Below are 24834 nucleotides of genomic sequence, written 5' to 3'. Positions count from 1 at the left end.
TACTGAGCAACACCATGACCTCCAAGGCACACAGGCCAGCTCTCCAAGACTGTTAGTTCTTTTCACATGAAGTGCTGCAATACAAATAATAATAATATATCTTACTTATACATTACTTAATATATTATTTATCCTAAATATTGGGCAATACAAGGCAAAACTATATTTAAACAGCAAAACAATGTGAAGTTTTTAATCTAAAAATCCCAGAGGGATTAAAGACTTTATTAGACCTACCTCAAAATCTAAGATATTTCAGCAAACTAAGGGATGGTGACAGTGCTGTAGCTGCCTCTCAAGAAATTACGTAGCTTAGAAGTGACTCTCGCTCCACCCACAGTGGGCATTAAATCAATAGCTATTGATTTCAAAGTTGTTTCTCAGGCTCAGTTTTCAATAATATTTTGATAGAAGGCTGTGAAAACATTGGTAGATGTTAAAAGTGACAACAGAGTAAATTTCACTGCACCAGTAAAATTCAGCTGAGTACTACAAATAGAAATCATTCAAGTCAATCTTGCAGGTGCATGTATGCCAACTGGCTAACCAAGCACAACTGTTCGCAGACTAGTCTCTTCTCTTTCTTTTTCTTCTCCAAAGCAAAATTCTTTCTTGTGCAGCAAACCTACGCAGATCTATGCATTGCTTAAAAGTATGGAAGATGTGTCCCAGAAATAAATACCACAATTCTTCTACTCTTAAGGATTTAGCATTTAAATTCAGGCATGATGCTTCAAGCTGGAGATAAATATAAGTGACTAAGGCTAGAATTCAGATGCAGAGAAGGCTCCAAGCCTGTGTACCACTTACATCCCAAAATAGACTTACGGGTGAGTAGTAGTGAGGTTTTAAGTGGTGCATAGCTCTCAGATTTGCTACACAGCAAAGAATTCGCACTAACAGGATGCAAAAGGCGTTTAGAAAATCCGTAGTTTTCACATTCAGCCGTAGCACGAGGAAGTTGCATTTATTCATGCTGAGAAAGTGCCCACATGAATGAATAGGCAATACGTATTACATACATTGGAATAATTACTGAAATATGGAAGGTGCTTGATAGTGCCTAGAAATACTTACATTACATAATGGTTAAAGATAAATAGCACCCATGTGAACTTGCAAGAAGAGTTCAGTGTGTGAATTACCACATTTCATACTTTATCGTTAAACAATTTGTGAGTCACCTGGGATGATTTAAGTTGTTCTCTCTCTGGAATGTGAATCGGGAACAAAGTTGCCCCAATATATAAAAGTTCCCAGTCTGAAAGGAAAATTCCTAAGTCCTAAAGTAACAGTTTTAATTTATCATTCATATTATGTATGAACTACTGAAACTTAACATCTTCATGTTCAACATTTGTGTTCATGAATTCATTAGGTCCTAGAGTGTGATTCTTTTTGCCTAACTTCAAATATTTACATAACATTTGAATTAATTGTTTAATTAAAGTTTCTCTCTAGGATGAAGTGAATCGTTTTCTAGACTTCATTGGCTGCACTGTAGACTTACAGTGATTGCACGAGAGGTACATAATTCACAAGTAGACATTCATATTGCAGACATCTCAAGTTATGCAAGACGCATGCTGCTGTAACACACTAGCAAGCTACACTCAAGACCAAGGAAACACATAAGAGATCACTTAGCTATTTCAAATACCAAGGGGAAAAAAATGGCAACTAGTGGATTTAAAAACAAGAGCCTACTCACTAAATTCTTGCAATTCACACAGCACGACTGGTAGTACATTTTGGCATGTACATTTTTTTAATGCATCTCACTAACTTCAGAGGCAAAGGGGTCTTTTACATTGCTCCAGTCAACAAACCATACTACATACTAATTTTCTGCATTGTGATACAACACAGTATAAAATGAGTATGTAGCGGTACCAAGCAAATACCAAGATCTGGCAACAGTAGTTGCCACTAAAACATGCTGTGAGAAAATGTCACCAAGCACAAAAAAGCTTTCAGAATACCAAGTGCAGGAGCTCCTAACATAAGAAGTGTTAAGTGAAAATACATCTCTGATTCCTTAAAAAATATAAATAAAAAAATGTCAACATGCAGGGAATAGAGGAGGAAAATGAGGGGAGGAGGAATGGAGGAAACGTAGTAGATTTAAATTTTATTGCATTTGTGATCAAAATACAAATTTACTTGATTAGGAAAATGTATGTCCATGGAGACTACTATAAAGCAAACAAGTTTAAGAGAAAATCATGTTTAAAAAGTTCCATAAAAGATTTTTAAAGCAACGATAATGCCTTCCTCCCTCCTGCTCCCAGTAAATGCTTGAAGCTAATGTACATCTCAAAGACTGTCTTCTGTATTTTGTTATTGCTGTCAAGAAAGAAAAATGAGCCAAAAAGTTAGCAAATGCATTGCACAACTCGCACTTCTGGACATCAACATGGTACTAAAGTCTTTACATTTCAATGTTAGCATGACATGTAAATAAGCAAAATACCCCTTTATACTAGAAATCCTTTAACAGTCCACATTGAAAGTTGAGTTAAAGCAACAAACCCCTTGCATCCATCAGCCCACTACAAGCACCTTGCTATACTCACTGCAATACAGAGTTTATTGCAGTGAAATGCATTGAACATATCGCACTGAAATGTATTTGGTAAAAACTAATTTAAACTCACCTCCTTATACGACAGCTAGATGATCTGGGGTTGAATTGGCACGATTCATGGCAAACATGCAACATTGTAAGTTACGGTGAAGATGAAAGGATTTTTGAATACTTTTCTAAATCATGCAAGCTTATCAGTACCCACCTACAAACATATGCTTCCTTCCATATGACACAACGTGCGCAAAATAACAATGGTACAAACATGGTGTTTTATGCTTTAAAGAGAATAGCATAAGTTTATCTACAGCGTATCTCCCCAAAGCCTGAAGGACAGATTTGGTCAAAGAAAAATGTTTCTGTGGAAGTAACCTGACCTCTTTGGTAACCTTTCCTCATTTTATGATTCCTTGGTACAAAATTGGTATATAGCTGACAGATGCAGGAGAAGGCCTTTTCGCTGGTCTAGTAAATCTGTTTCACTTTAAAGCTATTTCACCATCATTAAGGTATTAAAATTTTTACACAAATCAGTATTAACAGTTTTTTCCCCCACAGTTACTTATCTTTTCAAGCATCCACAGGTCACCAGCAATTTAATACACAAATGGTGAATGCAAGTCCTTCCTGCTTAGGCTAAGTAGCTGAAAAAAAATCCTCACAGCGCACAGCCTTATTGCTTTATGCAACTGTTTACTCCTTCAAGGGAGATGTCATCGAAACAAGTATGTCAAACAGCTCTTTCTTTTAATGAGGTATTTTTCTCTTTTGCAGAAAAAGTGAAGTTTGTAAAATGCTCATTTCCTCTTTCAGTTCATGAATTCATACACATATGATGAACTAGTAGGAAAAACCTGATGTTTAATTCCAATACAAACTTTTTACACTGAAGAAACTTAAAACGTATTCAGTCTACATGCAAAGTTAAGACACCTTAAAGAGGCTGTACCCATGGAATAACTTGCATTAAGCCACTATAAGTCTAAAGAATCGTTTTTCCTGAGCCTTTGTATCTGATGCCAGGGTAACGCTATACCTTATTCATTTTGCATCCTCTTACCAAGAAGTGTGTGTTATCAGCAATGTAAAAAAAGGTCATACACATCCAGTCTGACATGTGCTAATCACGTGTGAAGACAGGAGAAAATTCAGACTTGGCCGATTTCATAGGAGTCTACTTACCGACCATGCCACATTCACCATAAACTAAGCTTCACCTACATCTTGTGGACAGAACTTGACCAAAACTGAACAAGCATTCACATCTAAATTAACATACGTTGGCAGTCACAGATTTTGACTACATACAGGTCATTTACTGCGCTTGATGCAATACAGTTAATTTCAGTCCACTGTTACTTATGATCTAGTTATTTATTGACATCCATCTAATTTAACAAAAAGTTACACTGCGGTATAGTATACTGTTTCTGGTTATTAAGTAAGTATATTTTTCACAAAGTTATATGATTACAGGACAAGCAATTGGGTTTTTGCATTTGACATCACTGGCAGTTTCAATTCTGCAAGCTGAAGGGGAGGAAAAAGAATAGACCCAATTAACTGCATGTTCAACCATAAGGCTAAAGACCATCTATTTGAAATGTACATGTACACTTCTCTCAAATCATGAGATAAATGATATATGCCCACATCTACCAGTTCTGTGGTCTTTGTTCCTAATGAAACATACTGACTTGCCTGTACAGACCTGCTGGTCTGTGGTACTCTGACTATTTCTGGAATGCTTTTAATATATTGAAATTGCGTTTGCCTATTTTCCTGCCTCTGATCCTGCGGCAGTTTTAAGTAACAGATCACAGCTGCCAGATCAGTGTTGTCACATGCAGTTACCTTAAGATTTCTTGGGCAAATGTTATCTACTCCTGGAAATTTGCTACTTTTTTTTTTTGAGGTTCTAAAAATCTTTTCTATCAATGTTTCAATTTGAGACCAATTCTCAAAATATCACCTATGGAGCAAAGTTCCTGCATTAAAATCTCTCAGGGAAGTCAACTTGGATACAAATGATTTAGCTTTCATTCTGTGCCTTATCTTCACCGAGCACTTCTTTTACAATTCAGTCATCTATCAGCTCTCCAGTCTGTCTGGCAGGACGTCCACTTCTGATGTACTTGAAATGATTCAATTTAAATGATTTATTGTAGGCTCTCATATCTTTAGCAAATTGTTTCTCAGAATATCTTTTGGCCAGACTTATTATACTTTAAAATTTAATTTGCAAGAGGGTTTTTTTTTCCCCCTTTCTATTTTCTTTGGAGAAAATGTCAACTTTTGAAAGATGTCTTTTCGTTTCTAAGAGATTCCTTAACTCTGCTATAAAACCCTCCTTACCTCTTAAAAATAAAATGTAGCAACAAAAAAAAAGTTGGAGGTCTTGATAGATGTTATATTATTTTATCCAACTTCTAATTCACCGTCTTTGAAGAGCCGCTTTAATACCTGCAAGCTCCAGCTTCCTTATAACAAGCATTCTCACTTTTATGACTTGCAAAGGCAGAAGGCTGGCATGGGAACTGCAGCATTCAGTTCCCCGGCTCAGATGTTACCAGTGAACTTTCAGTTCAACCATGCAAACATAACCATGGTCCAAACTTCTGCTTACTGGGAGCCAGGTAAGAACCAGCTTTGCTATCCCAGACCCCATATGCTAACATACTGAAAGCAACACTGATGTTTTCTGAAGTCACTGCCTTCTCCAGGCTTGAGACTGGTGTCAACGGGCTTCCTCCTTTGAAAACACTCATGAAGTTACCTCCTTCCATTCCTTCATGGTAGCAGGTTACTCCTCCAAACATCAAGGCAATTTGTTCAATGTATTATAACCAGGATCAGAACTCTTATGAGTTACAATGTGTTTCGTCATATCATGTGGGGTTTGTTTTTTTTTTTTTTTTTTTTAAGAAACACATATTCAAAGACTGCAAACAGGATGCAAACAAAGGGTTTTGTTTTGTTGTTGTTAAATTGTAATATTTGGGGGTTTGACTAGTTTAGCTTATTAGAAGAATTAACTCAATCTTAAGTTACAGCCTATGTCAAGTATAAATGGTCTAATGCCATCCCTATGATTAAAGATGGTTAGCTGAGAATAAACAGATTTGATTCAGTGATGATCAGTCACTGATTTGTGTAGTTGCACTAATGTTAATCCAGAAACACAGATAACTTGAATTTAAAATTAAGATAACTAATTATAGGTTACTCCAATTACCTGTATAGACAAACTTCCAACTGAACCGTTTGATGTGAAACCCTACATACTTCTCTCTATGTTGAGGTGTAGACACCGGGCAATAGCAGCAACTGCTCACCACTGAAAACAGTTCCCAAATGCAGACAGAGCGTAAAGAAATTAGGCTTGCACTTATGCTACATTAGAGATTTTTTTTACCCCCATCCCCCTTCAACCAAGACTCTCCTCAGCTTAAAGAGGACACAATACAAATCACGTTTCCTAGCACTCCACGCTGATAACCAGAGAAGATCATAGCATTGGAAAGGCTCAGTTAACAGCATAAGCCCTTTAGAAAGAATAGAATTAAGAGAGCATCAGCTGCAAATAACTCTACTGACATTGTTTTAACCTGACATGCCAAGGTACACAACTAAGCAAAATCTTAAAACTAGTTCCATATTTAACAGATTCTTTTCTGTGAAGAGTCCCTGGTCATTAGCAGATAGAGAAAATTCTCATGTTATTACAACTGAACTGTTAAGAAGTAAAGCCAGCTTCGGCAGAGAGGAAACAAAAAGCTGTATGTTTATTAAACTGACTTTCGAAATACCAACATTTGCCAAGGAGGTCATCATTACTGAATACAGTTCAATAAATGAAGGGAAAAAAAATCCTAAAAACACAGGCTGTTGTTGAAATTAAGTCAGTATTAAGTGGAAGAGATTTTTAAGGAAAAAGTTCAGTTTTCAAACACTTATTCTTCATTCACTCCACTCAGCTTATGAATAAAGCCAAACTAGACTAGGCTGGATAGAAACCCAACAATCTCCACTGTAAATTCATAGTGATGATCTGATACACATCTAGCTACATTTTTTAATGCTCACAAAGATTCAGCGTTTTTAAGCCATCAAGCACAGACTTAGGAGTAAGATGAGGAGGAGGAGCAAGTTAAAAAATTAAGTAAAATGTGGTAGAGATAGCATGACACATTTAAACCCATTTTGTTAGTAGTTATAATGCTAGCAAAATAGAATGATTTTGCCTTTTGGAAACAATATTTAATTATAAGCTAGATCTGTTCTCTTGTAGTTAATAAGTTTATTGACTTAAAATATGCCAGTCTACAATTTTGAATCAGCATTTTCAGCTTTAACTCCAGCATCACATAGAAAGAGCTGAAAAATCTGACCTCCATCTCACAAGCTACTGAATAATTATACCAACTCTTTTATTCCAGAGCTGTTCTTCATTAATTCATAATTAACAGGATTTGATAATACAATCTGTACTACTAACTTGTAACAGCCTGCTCATGTCAACTGAAAAAGGACAAGTTTTTTGCCTGGTAAACTCCAGAGCTCCAGCGCTTCTCCCATGTTTCGCAGCACCCACTCCCTGCAGTTCCTTCTGGAGATGCCCGCCAAGCTCCTCTGACCCCTGCTGCAATCAGAGACTTTACATGAATGTTGTCATCTTCCTCCTCCTGCCTTGCATGAAACTGCTTTATCACACTGACCGAGGAATTTGACAGGGAATGAGATATAGAAACTTATCTGCTGCCAGCAAACTGCTTCCATGATAGGGGCATCGGAAAGGGAAAACGGTGAAGAGCAATCCAACACTCTTCAACACATTCCAGGCACTTGAAGGGGGTGGAAGGGGCAGAAGCAACAATTCAGGATTTTGGTGTAATGAAAATAATGCCTTCAAAAGATACACTGGCTGGGAAAGTCTGAGTGTCTTCTCCCTAAATCCACAACAGAAGTAATATCTACAGAAATTCTGCACAAACCCAAGGACCAGCAGCATGCCCAAGGAAACAGGATCTTCGCTTCAAGTGCCCTATTCACATTTTAAAAGGCTGCGTGAATTTGGATAAGCCTTCCTTACTACTATGGATCATATAAGTAGCAGCAATTCTGAAAGTATCCTAGGGTGATGTTTTCCTGTTTTACTTTAAAAGCTTCTTCATCCTCCACTACTAAGCTCTCCTCCTTCAGCTTTCCATCACAGTGAGAGAAGCAGTGCAAGTGCTTGAGCTTAGTCTGATCATGCCAGAGAAACTTTGGGTTTGGCTCTTTTGAGACAAGACAATCATCAGCTTGGTGCTGAGGATACAGAGAACCAGGTTCTATTGTGTAATGGCAATCTATGTTGAAAATTATGGTGTGTTTAAAATAATAATTAAAAACAAAACACAATGAACAACCACACAACCCTTTCACATGTGTAATAGAGCAACTGGAGCTACACACAAACCAAGTGCTTTTTCAGGAGAAAGGCAACAACTGTAGAAACACTGAACACGATCTCCTTTTGTCTTTTTTTTTTTTTAATATTCTCTTTGATTACTTTAGCTTGCACAATATATATCCCACATTGTATTTCATTTGTTTATGAGTATCTGGGCAGAGCTCCAGTGCTTTGATGCAACTAGTCACAGTGAACAGCTCAGTTCAGCATGAGCACTACCACCAGCAGGGAAAGCTGGAGAGGTGGAGGAGATACAGCACCATTGTCACGTCCAGTACAGGACAGGGTTGAGACCAGCCAAGAAAACAGGAACTGAATTCCAGAAAGTTTCTTCACCTCAACAGAAAAGAAAAAGTACAACAAATGAAGGACTCCAGGAAAATAGAGTTGTCTTCATGATGTTAGTTATCTTTTTCCAATCTGAATGAGAAAAATGCAGAGTGCAGATACAGCATGAACAAATATTACTGTCTGCAGCTACAAATATTTAGTGAGAAGATTAAGTCAAAGACTCAGACTTTTCTGCACTGAAACTTCTCATGCTAGGAACAAAAAAAGCTTCAAACTGATTTGCTGTAGAGAACGAGGTATCAGATTGCATGGTTTTACGAAATGTGTGTGAGCCCAGCCATGTGTTTAGTCTTCTTTTTGTTAACCTACTGCAAGACCAACTTCTTTTTACGAATATTTACTGGAAACAGGCATTTAAGGCAGAAACACACTTGTATCACATATTCTGCCTCATCATTCATGCAGACAGGATTATCTTGAGTCACTGACATTTGAAGAGCCCCACCTGGGTGACTTAAATGCCCCAATTAAAAAACTAACCAAAATAAGAAAGTTCACCCTGACCATGGGGCTCAGAGAGGACAATAAAGGCACATTTAACAAAAGGATCCCAGGCCTCTAGGGCGCTAAAGTATGGTTCCGTCAGGGCTCATAACTGACAGAAGACAGAGAATATAAGCTTTCCATGTTTGCATGAAATGATATATATCCAGGAGTAAACACTTACTGAAGACGTTCCCTTGCTCAAGCCTATGAAGGGGTGTGCCTAAATGGCTTTTGAGCCAATGCTCATCCCAATTCCTCCTTGCTGGACTGGAAGGAAAATGGAGATACACACTTGGTGATGGTAAAATAGACAGACATGTTGAAAGACTGGGGGGAGTCAGGGGGAGAGGGAGGTGGGAAGCATCAAGAGCATGCTTAAAATAGTCCCACAAACAATAACATCTAGCCTCTCTCTAAGCTTAGAAAGCCCAGGGGCTCAAAAGCACTAAAACTACAGCAGCCTGGTTAGAAACATGATCTTCACCAGCACTGCTACAGTCATCCTGCAAAACAGATATGCCCCCATACTGGGGGGGTGGGTGTGTGTGTGTGCGCATGCGGAGGGGAACAGGACACTAAGGACTGACGCTTTAAGTAGGGTAGAGACAAAAATTTTGGTCAACTCTACATTGTTAATATGCAAAAAAAAAAACCCCAAACTTTGGTAACTGTCCTACTCTGCCCTACCTTGACCTATTCCTTAGTACTATGTGTAAGGGGATTTTAAAAGTCTAATTTCTAGCAAAATGAGTAATGCTAACCAGGACATAGAAATGTGCTTCATATCAGAAGGGCATTACCCACTGCTCTCAAAAAGCATTAAAAAACCCAACTTTACAAACTTGCTGAATTTTAAAGTAGAGTTTTGTGAGATGCTTTCAGAACATGGCTCCAACAGGTCCATTGACTGTTTTAACAGTTCAGGGGCTGAGCCCTCCTCATACGAGCAACATGGTACAACAGGAAGGGAGTGCAGTTTGTCCAACAGCTAAGAGCCAACACTTAATTTTATTTAACCAGGTTAAATGGTTGGGGGTGATCCTGCCAGCCTCTCTGTATTTCAGGGAGAGCTTGGGATTTTTATTATTTTTTAAGAAAAATCAATTCAGGTGATAAATTTGAACACGGATTTAGGTTAATCTTCCATCTTACTGTATTTTTGTACTGTTTGCTTTTAGACTGTTCCTTAGACAGAGCAGGAAATAAGGCGGCAGTCATTTTACTGTGTTCTCCCATCGTTATAATGCAATGCACCAGATTGGAGTTATTGAATAAGTTCATAAACCCCCAGGTTACATTCTTCATCTGCAGCCTTGCCTTTCAAGTGAGCTCTACTCTTATTAAAAGGATCAGAAACTGTCCTCAGGCATACCCTGTCTTTAAAGATGAAGCTCCAGCTACATTTTATGGAAAAGACCTCTCAGTTCGTACCTTTGCCAAACTATGTAGCAGGTTTAAACAATTATGCAAGACAGTGGATTTCGATTCCAGGCTCCTCTTACTCAGTCTCAAGTTTTAAAAATAATATTTTTCTTTCTGCTAGGGCACTCCTGAAATAAAATGTTCCAAACAGTGATGATCCAAAGGCATTAAAGAAAAAAGTTACAGCTTAAACAGTGTGACACAGTTTATGAATAAAGAAACCCTTCCCATATGGAAAAGTTTTAAAAATTTGACATTTCTTTTCAATATGCGTTAATCAGAAAGACAGTAGTGAATTCTGACTGCTTTAGACAGAAGAGAATCAAAACTCTTAGGATACATTACACAAAAGAGCAATTGCAAAGAAGGAAGAACAATCCTATAGTTTTTTAAAACTTAAGGATTAACAGTGTTTTCTCAATGGCTGGGAAAGTCTGCAGTTTGGAGCCAGCCACATGTTACTTATCAATGCTTCAAATACAGGGTGAGTAAGAAAGGCCATGTCTGGTTCCTTTTGCAACAGGGAAAAATCTCTTTTGAAGTCTTTCTGAGGGACTGACGAGGGAGAAAGTGTCAGGAAAATGATCTGACAGGTTTTGCACAGTGAGGGGCAAAAAGACGTCTGGAGTTAAATCTCTTGTCTAAATTGGGCAGAGAGATGGAAGCCTCTCCTTCAGCACCGGAGACGCCAGATAAAAAGTCTGAGATTCCCTTGTATCTTTTTTCCAGCCACACATGAATTCCTTTTTATGCTTTTTGCCAGCTTCTCCTCTTACCAGGAGCCTTCAGGAGAGGCCAGTCCAGCACTGACGGGACGTAGCCACGCTGGGGCTCCATGGACAGCAGTCTCCCAAGTTTCCAGGAAAACAACTTGCATTTTAAACACCCCAAGCATCACAGAAGACCTCAGTTTAAAGGTGGAGGTGATCACCTGAACGATCTTAAAGCAAAGTCAAAAGACTAAGAAATTACTCTGTTTCTTGAAATGAAAGGCATTATCAATGAATGTGTCGCTGACAATATCGCTGTTTTGCTCTGGGACTGGATTTATGTCCTTTATTTTCAATTCTGTGCAAATAACTCACCTGAGAAGTTCTGCATTGCCTGTAATGTAAGTGTAATGATCCACCAGCAGGGCAAGAACTAAACACATTTCATTTTTACCAGCACTGTATGTTACTCTGCCCTTTCTTCTAAGTTTCCATACTTTTGAAGACACCAATCAAAAAGAAAACATCCATTTTTTTTTTTCCTCAATCACAAAGATAAAACAAATGCGTGACATAACCAGTCTCTAAAAGCTGTATTAAAAGGAGACATTTGAGAGATTACTCCTATATAAACTGTACTCTTATCTATAGCAAACTGCTTTTGCATGTGTTGCATGAGCAACCTGCACAGCTAAAAATATGCAAACTTAGCATTAACTTCTCAACAGGGCAGAAAGCTCCAGAGTTCAGTACATCATCACTCGCAAGTAACAATTTCATGCACCCTTAGTAGAAGGCGGCAGCTCCGCACTATTCAATTTGGAGTGCACAGAAGTATGCAGCAAGCTTTTATTAATAAAAGCCATTGTCTTTACATTTTGATAAAGTGGCAATGTTTTGACTCCTTCCTTGCTTCTGCCTCATGGCATTGCAATTGCAAGGTATGTGTAGCATTTCACAGGTAATATTTCACAGCAAATAAAGGAGAAAAAGCTTTCTCCAACTCAAAAAAAATTCCCCAAAAAGGATCCTGGCCAGGTGTTAGCAACAGGATTATTTTAATACAGTCTTTTTAATTACATAACAGGCATTAAAACATAAGTTGTAACACTCTGTCTTATTTTAATCAAGGACTGGGGAAGCTGTAGAAAAAAAATACTTCAGATAAGAGTTTAGGTACTAAAATACCTAAAAGATTGCACTGCAAGAATGTTTGCTGCCTATTATAAAAATGAAGACCACAATACAATATATGTTAGCTATACCACAGTAACACTTGTAAGACATAATAGTCAGAAGTCTCTGAAAAGGGTATGAAAAAAAACAGTTCCTTGCTTCTAAAATATAGGCTACTGCTCAGGTTTTGCTGTCTTCATGCCCCTCCTTTTGCATCTTTAGGAACTGTACACATAATGGTTAAATAACGTGCTGAAGTCTGCTAATTACCGTGATGAATGTCAAAGCTGCAAGCAACACATTCACTCATCTTTGGTGATGCCGATCATCAGCTGGTCAGTGTACCCAGTCTTACAAATAGGTGACATCCACCTCACTGTGGCTGAAACTTGCAGGACACCTCGATATCCTTACACATAGGAAATTCCATTACATATTTAAAGCAAATACTATGCAGTATTGTTCAGACTCTTGCACACATACACCGAAGCCAAGGTACAATTTCATCCCACAAAGGTATTTTGCACAACATTGAGGTTAAAGTTATTGTGGGGTTTTTTTGTGTGTGCTTTTTAATAAAACCACTTTAAAGTGGCAGTTTGCTGATTCAGTTCCCCTCCTCCCCCTTAAAATCATTACACTAAACGATGAGTGAGAACACAGCCAAGAATTCAGACAGTAAAATGTTTTAGGTACCTTGATTTTTTTCCACAGCTCTCCTTGCTCTAGTAATGTAGTTGACCTGTAAAACAGAAGAAAGAGATTACTGACTCCTGGTAGGCTTTTCAATATTACTGGAATATACTGTACACTTAAAACTTAAGAAAGCATTAACACAACATTTAGTTTCTTGAGCTCTTTTTGAGACTATTTCATTGAATTATGTTTTACTTTATAATCATATAATGTATTTTTCATATTAAAAAAAATCTCAAAGGGAAGTCTCATTTAAGAGTGCCTAGTTGGGAATCTTGCCATTTTGCCTCATGCACACTGGGTCACAAATCAGAAAGTAAAATCCAGCCTACCTGCTGCATTTTTAAACTAGAGCATAACAGCCACAATCCACAATTCCTCTTCTAGCCTAGCAGAAGTTGAACTCTAGAGCAGCCGCTATGCTGCCAAGCAGGCAGGCTCTGGTCAGGTGGGGAGCCAGGGAAGGGAACACAATACCGCTCTTTGAAGGCTGACAACTGCTGGTGTGCAAAGTTCATAAGGAAACAACTGCCTTGCTCTGACCTTTTCCCACCACTAAGCAGCTATGGGTTTTCATCTTGCCTTCATCTTCTAACACAAAAGTAAAATGAGTAAATTAAATAGCAATTGTTTGCTTCTATCATCTTTTGTCTTCTCCGTCTTTGAACACAAGTTATCTTCAGTCAAACCTGACAAATCTATTTCCATCAGCTTCCTTTTTCCCTCAACCACTCCTCCAAGGAAAAGCAGTTATTTCCTGGAAGACAGGGGCCAGGCTCCTTGATTTCATACATGCATACAAAACATATGCTACATTTTCTTTTTTAAGATCTATACATTGCAAATTAGACATTTTATGCATTGTGAAAACACTGAGCTCAGCCTACCATCAGGCACAGGCAGTGCTTCTCACCAACCTGTTAACCCATTTTTATTCATCAGGTTGTAACAGCCTCTTTCAGTCATCACCAGCTTTTCCTTGTTACTCTTCCATGATTTCAATACAGTACCCTCAAGCATTACTGTTTAGGTCTTCTCAGTATATTGTACTACAAATACTTCACTAGTTTCAACATTTCAGCAGGCTGGCTATCCCACTCCCTATCATCACTAAAGGCTGGATTATTCAATGTTCTCTATGAATTTCAGCTGTAAAGAATTGACTTCTGAAAAAACAATGTGCACAAAAAGAAGGCAAGTAGAATTATACAAAATTAATGTAAGACATTATTGTCACAAGATACTCTGAAGCAAAAAAAAATTTCCAAGAGAACCATGGTTAAAATAAGATGTTATTGCATGCATGCTCAAATTGTCTATTTTCCCTGAATTACTTTGTTACAGAAAGTCAGTTTCTTGAAAAATAAATGTTGTCATAAATATGGCATTAGTTTCAGCAAGTTTGTATTTAGGAATGAGCAATGTACTTATAGGCAGTATTAACACAGGTAAACAGCCACAAACCTTTTCATCTACTTTTAGACTTGACAGGAATACAGATTTAGGGAATAGAATTTGCTCTAGCCAGGTGCTCTGAGTGGAGCTTGGGCATATTTGCTTATTTTGCTGTCCTGCCAACTGCTCCCTGGCAGAGCACACAAAGCGATGGCAGTGACTGGGGAAAGAGGAAGTGTATTGGCATCAAAATGTTGTGTTAGAGCAGGAGCCCTCCACAGCATCAGGAATTTAAACACTTTAACACGACTGTTTATTCTTGGCATGAGTACAGTTTATTTTTCATCTACTTCACACTGCTAGAGATAAGGGAATGCTATTTCTATGCAAGTTCCTGATACGTTATTTTAAGCATAGCCGTCGCCCGCAAGAAGAGATCCCATCTTGCAGGCTAGCAGCTACTGTTTCTAGAGGGCATTGGTAGATCACTCTCAGACATGAAAATTTAATATTCTTCCCAGTTTTGTCAGCCCCGGGTCCAATAGCACTGGTTGGCAGAACACAGAGGTGCCCATTTACGATGGTGTTTAACAGTACTTTAGCCCTCTCCAGAGTTGCACAGTACCCCTCACTCCCATGGGGGCCAGCAGAGCCCCAGGTAAGCAATGGCCAGCTTGCTCGGCTGTGTGCCCACCTCGGGCACTGGAGAATTTGGAGACCTTATGGCTCTCAGCAAAAGGCGGGAGCAGGGAAAACAGCTGAAGCCAGGAACCACGACACTCCAAACATCATATGCTTTTCAACAAATTTTTTTCTTCCCTTCATCACAAGCTCTTTGCTACAATCCCTTTCTTCTTCACATCCCTTCTCCCTAGTATCGCTCAATGCACTTTCACAAGCTCTTCCTCCCTCCCCAGTTTAAAATTCTCATTAAAAAACACAAACAAACACCCCCCCACACCCAAGAAAAACCCCTCGACAACTGTGAAACTACTATGACATTTGGTGCCATGACCTAATTCACTCTGCTTAATCCATCTGGGTCTTTTCATCCCACTCTACCCACCCCTTGAGTATGGGCAAGAAACTCTTTGACATAGGCACTGGCCAGCAGTTGTCTTCACTGTGCTTAGCATTCTTCAGGCCATATTCTCAGCTCTTATTAATTAAATGCCTCTATGGCCAAAATACAATTATACTTCATTATATAATATACATTATACAGTAACAATGGATGCAGATTGTATCAAGAATAGGAAAAAGAAAGTCTGAAAAGGAGTAACAGTCACACAGTAAAGAACCAACTCAAAGCCAGCTCTCAGATCAGGGAAAATAACTGAAAGACATTCTTGGGTGAATAAATTAGGAAGAGAGATGGATTTTAACTCAAGATATGACAGCAGTAAGACAAATACTGAATATGAGCAGCTTCAAAAAAAATTTGAATATATCTGAATTAATGCATATGTCAGAAATCAAACATATTACACAAATCCTCACAGGATATTGAAAATACAAGTACAAATTAAATATTAAATGAGGGCTTCAGCCTGTAAGACAAAAGGATTTGTGTGTCAGAGATATTGTTTCTCTTCTTGAGAACTAAAGTGCAAAAGCCACTTGGTTATCTGAGAGCTAGCTTTCCCCTGCTCAGAGAAGCAACATTTTAGAGCTGCATCCAGAAACTATGAGTAATCACAATGACTGATAGTCAAGGAACTGATGGGTTATCCCAAAGAAACACCTCCTGGAATGAAGATATAGTCATCTTCAACTATTCGTATTATAATGGCTGATCAGCATATATTAGGAAAATACACTTCTGGTTTGAATCCAAACCTTGAGTACAAAAAGCAGAGCCCTATTAAATATTTAAGAGAATTTTGAGTTCCAAACTGAAGAGCTGGTAAGTAATTTCTTTTTTTAACAAACAAAACCATCAAAAGATTGTGCAATTCTAAGAGCCCTTAAGGAAACAATTGGGAATTTTTCATAACATGGTATTTCCTTATACCACTGACCACAGGAATGCAAACAGTTCCACCAAACAGAGATTTCTTCATTGGAAACAACTGACAATCTAACCATGTTTCCATCTTTTCCACTCTCAGTGCTCAGCATACAAAATAGATGACATAATAGGATACAGAAGTGTCATACCAGGGCCACAAGATATCTTTAGTAAAACTCAGCACCTGAGAAGCTTTACAAGAATATATTTCCTGAGGGTTAGAGAGAGAGAGAACTTCTGTTTAATTATTGAGCATCTTTGTCTAATACAAATTTATTTTTCTACTGCGATTTCTACTTATTAATTGGATTTTCCCAAAATACTGTTAGCATCCCTATCAACTAGAAACAGACCCCTAGCCCCAACCATAACTCAGTATATCAGTAACAAGACTCAGTCCTGCAGCATTCCCTGACAGTAAGACAGGTGACGCTAGTAAGGAGCACTGGCACAAAAACATAGGTTGTTACTCAACTTGTCAAGTGGAAGAAAAAGCAGTACTACTGGTAGTATACCCCTTGTACCTTATACAACATCGCCCATGTTAGTCTAACGAATAGATTCCCTCCCAGTTTCTCTGTTTTGGATTATTATTTGAGCAATGCCAACTGACATTATGAATTCCCCCAGAGGAAGCTTACAATGTTGGTATATCAGTATGGGCAATGGCACTCCTAGTACTCATGGTCTGTCAGCCTTCAGATCCTGTATGAGGAGACCAAGTATCAGAGATACCCCAAGGGAAAGGCAAGACAGGCCTTACAAATGGATTTAATTTTCTTGACAGCTAATTAACAAGTCACTGTCATGGAGAAAGCAATTTACACCTTGTGCGAGCTTTACATTGCAAAGAGAGAAAAAGAGAAGAAACGAACATAAGCAACGGTAAAAACAGAGAGTATTGTCAGAATTCAGGAAGGCACCAGGAATGCTAAAAGGTACTAATCATCGGCACTCTGACAAATATCTGTCATTGCAAATTTGCAACTTAATTAAGCCAAGATTTTAATCAGAGCTACGACTGTACTTAATTCTCTCCATTGCAGCTGAAGGAAAGCAAGGGGAACAAGTAATAAAAACAGAACAAAACTGAAATGTGCTACAAAGAGACCAAATTGTTTTCAAAAGGAAAAACCAAAACAAACAAAACCCATGAAAGACAAAGCTTTATGGAGTTAGTGTGCCAAACAAGTCAAGAATTTTGCATGGTAGAGGAGACAGACAAATATCTTAACTTCAGATAGAGACATTAAAAGACTTTGCTTGTGTGGGAGGGTGTTTACAATCTATGGCAGAGGGATTATTACTCTGGTAGTCAAGGAAACCACTCTTACAATTAGAAGATTTGAAATTTTGGAATTCCCCTTTTAGGAGGGAACATGGAAAAATCTTCCATGCTCTTCAAAGAGGAGGATGAGATATGGCTCTGGTGTCCCATGTGCGGACAAACAGGACCACAAGGCTTTGACAACAAACTCACCCCAATGGCACAGTGGAGGATGAGGTCACCATCATAAACGAAACGTGTCTATACTGTACTGTAATCTTCCGAGATGATAAATTATAAAATAGCCATTGCAAGTCTCACATAATATTGTCATATACAAAACCATTTACTAGGAGTTACTGAACAGGAAGCTAAAAATTTCAAGCTAGGCTTTATTTGAACTATTGCATCCCTTGATCTTTTCTTTCAGAGACACGCACTGAACTCTCAAAGCACTGACCTTTCGTCACAGCACACTCTTGCTCTTGGAAAATTCAACTTTTCTAAAGTTACAAACATATGAACCCTCCCCTCCTTTTTAGATGATGCTGAAGATCTAAACATAAACTAAACAAAGAAGCAGCTTGGTTTATTTACAAATAGTACAGCAAAAATTATTTTTCCAGTTATTATCTTAACTAGATAACCAAAAACCACTTTGGCATATGCCAAAGTCTGTGCTGCGATTTAGAAGACTACTCAAAAACTATTCTTTATTTTTATTACTGTCAGCGTCCTAGAGAAAAACATGCACCAAAAGCTTTTCAATTTCACCGTGCTGGTGATGCTACAGAGAACTACCCAAACTCTGCAGACTGTAAGGCAAGGCAGTAGTTAGAGCACACCACATATTTCCACAATTACAACACAGTAATATCAAGCTACGCAAGAAATGATTTGCTGGTTTTCATTAAAATTCACAGTTCATTTTTATTTTTCCTACAGACACTGCACCAAGATGCATGTTCAGAATGGCAAGAAACTACTGGGCAGAGTCTATGTAACATTCAAACTCAAGTTGAATTGGCACTACAATCAGTGGAAGCTTTGGTGTTGATAAGGAAGCAGAGCTTGATTTTAGAAAAATGTTACAAGTCAAAGCTACTGCAGAATATCTCAAAAGCTTTAATTATGACTTCTGGCTGAACTAAATACATATGAAAATAAAGATGCTAATTCACACTTACCTTTGTCGTCTGATAAATCCCACTACTAAAGGCTCAATGCTCAGCAATTCAGTGTTGTAAAGAATATAGCTGCTATCTGGTATCTACTCCAATTCCTAACCCTTTCTCAGCAAGACTGTAAAAATATTTTCAGGTAGGGTATTTTAAGTACTGCATTATTAAATTTTCACATAAGTACAGTCTAAGCAGTGGGAAATGGCAGTTTCAGAAATCATCTGAATGGCCTTAAGGATACAGATGCTGGCTACAATTCTGCAACAGGCATCCTAACTGGCCTTAGGAAAATAATTTCAGCATTACATACTTCTGCTGTCCTTGCCCCCTTGAAATGAGGTGAAGTCCCTACTGAGATCAGCATTAGTCAAGCTGTATTCATTCATATTTGTTAATACATTGCATCTCTTTCAGTGACAGTACTTCAAGCCAGACAAAATAGAGGTGCTAAGTGTGGCTTCAAAAAGCCTGTCAAGGGGAGGTGGACAGTGCTCCTTTAGCCTTCATTATGAAAAATGAAAAAGCATATGTTAAAGCTACACACAATACATTTAAGCAAAATAATTTTCAAGCTCTGTCCAAGGTTTGGGTAATTGTGAACAAAAAAACACCTAGCATTTTCCAGCTGCTATTTAATGTTCCTGAACTTGCATCTTAATCTCCCCCCCCCCTTTTTTTTTTTGCTGCACTCCACATACATTCTGGTATTCAGACTCTTCAGACTTTAAACCTCTACTGAAAGAAGGAAAAAAAAAACCCAGACACTTACATTCCTTTTTAAAAAGAAAATGAAATGTGAAAGCCCAGCAGGACTCCATTCTCACCTTTTGTTAGCACAGGTTTCCTGCTTTCTTCTTGTCCCCGAGAAGAAATCTCTCTCATTTTCTACCAGTCTTTCAGTGTTAACTCCAACTCATTAGCTTTTGCTACAATCTCATTACTGTCATCAGATTTCACCTACTAATATGTTATACTCACTCCACATTTTAAAAGTTGCTCTCAGGTTCTCACCAGAAACCATCCCCTCCAACTACTCCTACCTAGCGGTTTGCGGGATCCCACCCTCAGCAACACATACTCATTCAAAAATGCCAACTGGCTGTAAGAAATCTCACCCTCCACCTGTTGCAGCTCCCTCCTTTTGTGCTTCGCTCCTACTTCTGCATTCAGTTTTCAGCACCATCCCCTGCACATACAACACTTCATCTTTGGCCCACTCCTCCTCTTCCATTACTGTGTGTGCTCTTTGCATGAGAATTGCCCATAAGCATTGCTTTGGCTAACCTCCTATAAATCACAAATACACTAGTTCACCACTAGGAAATGGCCCTGCACCTATCTAGCCCTCTTTTTTCCCCCCCTCAATCTGACATCCACGAGAGAACATTTTTATGTTTTTAATCACCTCAAATTCATAATCAGAAGCAACTTCTTGGTGCTGTATGCAGACCATCTACCTCCTACTCTGCTCAACACACCCACTACAGTATCAAAGCTTCATGAATTGAATGAGCACTTCAGGGAGCAAGACTTCTGCTCCCTTGGGCTCCATCTCTCGCACAAGGAAACAAGACCAGCTTCCCAACTCACTCAGGTATGTACATTTGATACACCATTCTCATTAGACTTGCCAATGTTTAAGTATATTTTTTTACATGCAATTGTAGTACTGGTATAGCAATAGTGGTCTGCCTGAGGATAAAAAGCAAGGCAAGTTTCATAAGGAATCTTTCCATACTTTTTAATATAAAGTAACAATAAGATCTAGCACATTCTCACACTACATTTCATTTCACAGGATGTTTTTTTGCAGACTATCTTTGCCACATCACTCCTAAAAAATGACCATTCAGCATGTTTTTACCAAGAAGTGATGCTTGCTAACTTGATGCTTCAACCACCTGAGCAGCCATTGATTCCTTTCTAATCCCACCTTTCCCTATGTTGTTTTTATTTCTAAGCCATCAAATCTACAGCACCTCTACACCTGCTCTAGCACACAGTTTTTTCTTTCCATTATGAAGCTGAAGTGTTACTCCCATTCTACTTTGGCAACATTAATTCTGAGCATTTCCAGCAAGGTTACTGGCATTCTGCATCTCTTTCAGAGACTGTCCAAACTTGCCTAATACCATGCCTGAAAATGAGAAGGGAAGAATGGAAATAAAAAGGAAGCCCTGCAGATGAAGTTTCAAAGGGCTGGAGAGGATTTTCCCCATGCTCCCAATGCGACTCGGGTGATTGCCTCAATTGCTATCAAGGCACAGCACAGCCTCCCATGAGGAGTCTCTGTGCCTGACGACAGATGATTAGAAGACGTTTCACAACATAAACTTCAAAGGTATGGTACTATTTTCTTCCACTATTAATTTATGGATAAAGCCATAGCTGGATTCATGACGCCAGTATTGCTGCAAAATTAATAATGATCAGTGCACATACAGATCTTTAAATATTTTTCCTCAGCTACAAAGTACCAAAACCCTTATTTATTGAAACAAACTGTATTTGGAAGTTAAGATTATGATTTGTTTACAAACTGATCAACTCCACTGGTGAGAGAAAAAACAGGTTTTTATCAGTATTTTTCCAACTTTATTCTGATGTTATAAACAGAAACTTTGCCTCTTCATATTCTTTAATTACTCTCATGAAAGGCTCAATCCAGCCCCCAAAACCTGAGAAAGAATAGAAACCAACTACACTTCCTTCCCCTCCCTCCCCACCCCCCCAAAAAAACCCCACCTCTGTATCTCACTTATTCACTTTTGACTTCTACAAAGCTTAATTCATCCAACCTCCACCCTAACCCCTGGGAGCATCTTGTACTTTCCAGCCATCTGGACTGTATTTACTTTACTAAGAAGAAAGTTAAATTTGTTCATGAACAAAGAAGATCCCCTTACTATCTTCCCGTCTTGTCTGCACAGTTATTTTCCAAGTTCTTATTTTGTCAAAAAAATTACTGTGCCCTCTGGGGAACTCGCACAATCTTCCTTGTGAGCTCTACTGAGGTCATATAACTTCTTCATTTACCATTTTCTAGTGCTGCCTTTTTTTTTTATTCTTAAAAAAGATAAATTACTATCTTTCCCCTCAGTTTTCACCTTCTCTTCACAAAAGCCCTTACAAACAGAACAAAAGTTCATGTATGATGGATTAGAACAGTAGCAATTGTACCAAAGCGTTTACTTAGACAGTAAAAGTTACATTCTTGCAAATAAAATGAACTATTGCCAAACTAAAATCAGAGACAAATTTTAAAAGGAACATAGATAAACTTTTATTTTTTAAGTTGTACCCATTTTGATGGTATCCCTCCCCCAATAGCTCACTGATAGCGCAGGACTACTGCATCTCTGTTCATCCATTTTTTGTCAAAATATCCATGCTGTCAAAAGTGCTGAGGAAGACTGGCAGAAGAAGTGCGAACTGCAGAAGACAGGCAACTACCTCAAACTGGTTTTTACTTTCAACCACATGTTTTTAAAACCCACCTACTTTTATCTGGTTTTATCCGAGCTGCTGTATAGTGCTTCCCTTTTAGTGCACTTTATAACCCTATTTTTCAAGGCACACTATCTTTCGATCAAAGGTAGTCAACTATAGCTTATCATTAAAAGCTGTTCTGCAGCTTTACTTTGCTCCACTTGACACACACCAGAAATCTGCATCAAGTTTCAATGAAAGCCAGATTGGCCCCTTTGTTGCAGAGAAAATTAATGAAAGCAATGAGCAACGCATGACATGCAGCTAACTTTTTAATTAGGAATTGAAGGTTCCCGATGCTTTGTGATACTTAACCCAAATATCTGATTAATTTTGAAATTTAATTCAGTTTAAGGAGCTAATTCAATACCTGTGATAAGGGAAAAAAGCCAATGTACAACCATACTGTAACATAAATTAGAAAACAGGTACTAGAAGAAAAATACCTTTCTAGAGAGATGATTACTTAAAGAGAACTACCTGCTGTTGTTTATTTTCAGGTTGAATCTCTGAATTTAATTCAAATAAGTGACGCTTCAGAGGCATAATGATTTTTAACGATCATGTCAAGTATCTTCTTGTTTCTTCAACGGCTGTTCTGGAATACCAAGGAGTAGAAGTTCAATCACAGATGTGCGGGAGGCTGCATACCACAACCACAGTAAATTCATTAGAGGAGGAAATACACAGTATAGAGATAATCATGAATTAAAAATGTAATTGAATATGTCCAGGTGAAAAAAATAACTACTGAAATCACTCACCCAAATACCACCATATATAAAATAATGCAAAATAGATTTTGCATAAAGCTCTGTGGCCGCACAAATGCTTGGACCAGAATAATTAAGGAGACAAAGCTGGGGCAGAAACACTTCCCTTGCCAACATTTACCTCTTCCACATCTATGAAATGAGGACTTAATGCAATGTTAACAAAACCAAACATTCTGCTTCCTTGCATTTGTAGTTGCCAGTTTCTAGACTGAATTCAACATTATCCGTTCCCAGTTTTTTGTCCCTTCATCTCCAAAACCCACAAACGACCATCAATATGAATAAACACATTTTGTCATTAAAATTAGCTGAAGCATAGTGAAGATGCAACACATCTCTGCTTTAGGGAAGCATTGCCAATTTATCAGAAACAAAACCCCAGGAGATCTGTTACCAGTTGAGGAATACCCCCACTAACAAGGACTTTTTTCCCCCCTTTACTTGATTTCAAGCTGTTTAGATTTTCCCCAGAATTTGTAATATTTTTTCTTTTAGAAGTGAAGACACGGACAATAATCAATTAGGCAACTGAACCTCTTTTTCTTGAGACACAAGCTGAACGTTTCATGCAAGCTACTAAAAATAAGTTTTACTTCCAGCAATGACAACTCCTCGCAGCTTAATCAAAGGAATAGCAATCACAGCCTAATGGGCTCCGTTCTCTAGAGCATCTGAGTTGGATAATGACCAGTAAGAGAAGATTCACTGCAGAGAAGAGAAGAATCTGCAAAGAAGTGAGGACCAATATCTTTGTACTTAGCGTACATAAATTTGATTTTACATGTTTCTAACAGAGAGAATGTGAAGCGACTTGATTCTCAGTCCACAGTTAAGGTATGAAATCAGTTTCTAAGGAAACAGGGCAGAATCTGAGGGAACAAAATCTCTGGGTTTGTGCTGCTTCTGTAGCAACCAGCATCAGCTGCAGAAGGCTCATGAAGCAAAATCCCTCCAAACTGATTAAGGAATTGAATCTTGAGCATCCTGAACTAGCAATTTAACTAGCAACCTTGCTGGCAAGGCACATCCATCTATTCGAGGAGGGAAAGCACAGAGATGTAAGCAGGATGCACACCTGCTCACCACCAGTACCAGCCTACTCCTCTCAACAACAGTGCAGGAAGAGACACTAAAAATAACCTATAATACAGTTGGCACTTAATATAGTCTGCTTGTTCATGTATGCTGTAGTTCCCCTATGACTTTTTAAAAATCTGACTGCCCACATCTCATGGTTCCTCTTTCAGAGGGAAAACAAGTTTTTAACCACTGAGGCAGCAAACATTTCTTTCTTTCCAAGAACTCAAAGGGGGCCAGGTCAAAGGTGCTGATTTTCAGGATTTTCCACATCATGAAGCCCAAGTGGGTTTCCCTGCCACAATGAGTACTGGACTTCGGAGAGGGTCCCCCAGGCCTCCCTGCCAGTGGGGCTGAGGGCACAGGGGTGCTTCAGATGCTCTCCCCAGCCAGTGCTGCACCCCACATGCAGGGATCGCACTCAGGACGCAGACAGATCCAAAGGGCAGCTACGCCAGGGAACTCCACAAGATTGGTTCCTCCAGGCCAAAATAATCAGAATTCTTTGGAGAATTTAAAACTTCAGAAGTACATGGTGCACTTCCGAAACTTTGAAATGAAACATTCCTTCTACCAACCAGCCATATAACCCACTGCTTAGCAATGGAGGTTGCACACGTGTATGTGTCTGCAAGAGGCAAAACAAGTCTTGTTTCGCATTATTCTCAAAACACAGCAAGACAGTTTCTCTCTGGTATATACAGGGTTTTAAATAAAAAAGTTATCTTAAATTCACATTTCCAAATAAGTCCAGG

General features: G+C 38.5%; 1 protein-coding gene across 7 annotated transcripts in view; it reads right to left on the bottom strand.

The window, feature by feature from the left end:
• Positions 1-24834, bottom strand: part of ADD3 (adducin 3) — a 101554-nt gene that overhangs the window by 53185 nt on the left and 23535 nt on the right. For 4 of the 7 annotated variants that reach the window (XM_072871068.1, XM_072871069.1, XM_072871064.1 and 1 more), the window contains exon 2: positions 12884-12929. The gene's annotated coding sequence lies outside the window, so the exon portion shown is untranslated. Of the gene's footprint in view, positions 1-237; positions 262-12883; positions 12930-22672; positions 22825-24834 lie in introns of those variants that run through there. The other 3 variants (XM_072871066.1, XM_072871065.1, XM_072871070.1) reach the window with 3 other exon arrangements.

This window comes from Ciconia boyciana, chromosome 8, assembly GCF_034638445.1.
Source record: "Ciconia boyciana chromosome 8, ASM3463844v1, whole genome shotgun sequence".
Lineage (NCBI taxonomy): Eukaryota > Metazoa > Chordata > Aves > Ciconiiformes > Ciconiidae > Ciconia > Ciconia boyciana.
Note: the sequence above shows the minus strand (reverse complement) of the source record. Positions and strands in the feature narration are given on the sequence as shown.